Raw genomic sequence first — 3,237 nt, 5'->3', positions numbered from 1 at the left:
ACTGTACTTAAAACTCATTCACTGCCAGAGTAAACACATAAATAAATCACCCACTGTCAGTGATTTTTTTTTTTTTAACCTTTGCAACTGGTCACAGAATTATTTAGATCCATTATGATCGATCGTCGGACCGTTTGTAAACACAAACAGTATCAATGGCCTTAGGCCAGTAAGATACAATACTACATCCTCCCAGTGGGGGCTCCTCACTGACAGGTGAGTCAGTAGGATACAACAGTGCATCCTCCCAGTGGGGGCTCCTCACTGACAAGTGAGTCAGTAGGATACAACAGTGCGTCCTCCCAGTGGGGGCTCCTCACTGACAAGTGAGTCAGTAGGATACAACAGTGCGTCCTCCCAGTGGGGGCTCCTCACTGACAAGTGAGTCAGTAGGATACAACAGTGCATCCTCCCAGTGGGGGCTCCTCACTGACAGGTGAGTCAGTAGGATACAACAGTGCGTCCTCCCAGTGGGGGCTCCTCACTGGCAAGCAGTGGTGGAAAAAGTACTCAAATGTTTTACTTAAAAAATCGTCCTAGGCAGTGAAAGAGTTAATAAGAACAAAACAATTATTTAAAAAAACAGCGTTGAGAGAAGTGGCCGAAAAAACACATTAATGTGGAATGATTATTGTGAAAAATATGACAGTGATAACTTACACTTAAAAACAACTTTTGTTTAATTGAAAAATGTTCACGGAATGACATTGATGGTTACCAAACAATGTACTACATCAACTCATAAGTGGCTCCGGAAAAGAGCTTCAACTAAATCAGTGGTTCTCGACCTGTGGGTCGGGACCCCAGGGGGGTCCCCACATGACAATTTAATGACTTTTAAGACATTTTTTAATACCTCGAGAGAAAAAAAGACCATTACCGCATGAAAAGTAATCAACAAACTATACTAGGCCTATACATTGTCAAATAATATGAGACTTTGAAAATAGCCGATCTACAGGCTCACAACACCTCACATTGCAAGGCGTTGTGAGCTTGTAGATCTGCTATTGTCACAATGTTTATCTGTGGAACAGAGTCAAACTAAATGTAATGCCTCAACTCCTAGTGCTTGTCAGTGTGTGTGTGGGGGGGGGGGGTCCCCAGTTCAAATATAATTATTTTGGGGGGTCCCTAGTTCAAATATGATTAGTTTGGGAGGTCCCCAGTCCCAGTTCAAATACGATTACTTTGGGGGGTCCCCAGTTCAAACATGATTATTTTGGGGGGTCCCCAGTTCAATTATTTGGGGGTCGCTGCCTAATAAAGGTTGAGAACCACTGAACTAAATCACCTACAATGTACAATGTTAATGCAAGTTATTCTGTGTCTGTTACATACAGTACAGTACAGTAAAGTAAAGTACAGTACAGTGCACCATTGTGCTTCCCCAAATAAACTGATTCATTGCTAGGCAGGCTGCAAAATGGCCACTAGCAGGCACCATAACCAAAAAACAAAATATACCACATAATTGCAGTTTGAGTGTTTTGTGTCAATTATACCAGGGGTGTTCAACGTTTTTTCAGGCCAAGGACCCCTATAGCTGAGAGAGAGATGAAGAAGGAACCCGCCACTACATATTGAATGAAATTTAGTTTTTTTCCCCCCCATAGATTTCATAACCTGACTCCGACAGATGGAAGAAGCTTGCGTCACATTTGTTTCACAGGCTTACTTCCATCTGGGACTGGCAGCACAATCGATGAAGGGGCGGTCCCTTTTTTTCCAAGCTACTTGGCAGGTGATTGGATGGGACCGTCTGTCTATCACCGTCTATCAACCAATCATATTGACGTGTCTACATGACGTATAGTAGCTGTGCCAGCAGTAGTTCTTTTGTATACTATTCAACCATGATGAATCGTGAAAGAACTACAACGCAATAAGCGCTTCTCGATGGCGTCACATCCGGTCTCGCCAAGATCCCGCCCCTAGCAGCCGCTGATTGGTTCGCACACACAGCTGTGCGGAGTAGCCTTACTCTGAGCGATCCCAGATGGAAGCTGTATTCTGAACCAGTGAAGTCAATACCGCCCCCATCTGGCGAAGTCAGGTTATAGATTTCATAGATAGGTTCATAGACTTGTTTGACATACATTATCTTGTCTATTCATATGTTGGATTCATGTTGATGTGCATTTTTAGACAGTTAACCTTTTAAAACCCTCAATATTTAGCTCTATAATATTTGCTTTTTATTTTTTCCCCTCTACACCAACTCTCCGAAAATATCAGATCCACAAGCTCGTTGTGAGCTTGTGGATCTGCTATTTTCGGCTAATGTTCCCCATCACACAACAATTTGGTGGACCCCCTGTAGTTATACCCTGAAGACCCCCTGGGGGTCCCGGACCGCCTGTTGAAGACCCTTGACCTTTACAATCAGTTATGTGGCCCTTTGGCTCTGGCAATCTCTTACATGTCTAGTATTCTTGTCTAGTTTTAAAAAAAAACATTGTTTAGAAAATACACTTCTTTTTGCATCCAACAAATAATACATAATGGTTTTCAGAAATATGGTTTACTTCTAAACCTCTGAGGTTGGCTGTGATTTCATATAAACCACTTAAACCGTGTAAACTTAGCAAACTCATACTTTGTTTCCCAGAGTCGGCTTAGTACTTCGTACGCCCTTTTTTTCCTCCACCCCCTCTGCACCAAATCTCTATAAATAAGTGATCTACAAGCTCACAAACAGTTGCATCATGACATGTTGTGAGCTTGTAGAGTAGGAATGCAAGGGTTCTAGTGGTTTAAGCAACAACGAGCTTCACAAACGCTCGATAGTGTGATCGTTTTGGATCCAGTGACAAACAGTAAGGCAGACAGACAGACAGACAGACAGACAGACAGACAGACAGACAGACAGACAGACAGACAGACAGGCAGGCAGACAGACTGACAGGCAATGCTGGCCAATCACAGCGGGTTTTGCCTAGAACTGAAGTGGGCTCTATAATAACGCATCAGTGATATAGTTCAGCCAAAGCCAATTACTTTAAAAAACAATGTTTGGAAACGGGGGAGAAGGCCGAGTGGGTTCTCCAATGAGGAAGATTTGATAGATGGCATAGGCTAGGAGCAGCATAGATATATATAAAGGCTAGATGGCTCAAGGGGGCGTCGCAAGCGTAGCTCAACCGCGGCCATCTTGCGACAGTCATTCATAACTTATGATACTGCATACTTATAATTATAATATAATCATTTTTTAAATAACATTAAGTATGCAGT

This window comes from Gymnoscopelus braueri, assembly GCF_963280865.1.
Source record: "Gymnoscopelus braueri genome assembly, chromosome: 8".
Classification (NCBI taxonomy): domain Eukaryota; kingdom Metazoa; phylum Chordata; class Actinopteri; order Myctophiformes; family Myctophidae; genus Gymnoscopelus; species Gymnoscopelus braueri.
The sequence above is the reverse complement of the archived record's forward strand: the minus strand, read 5'-3'. Positions refer to the sequence as shown.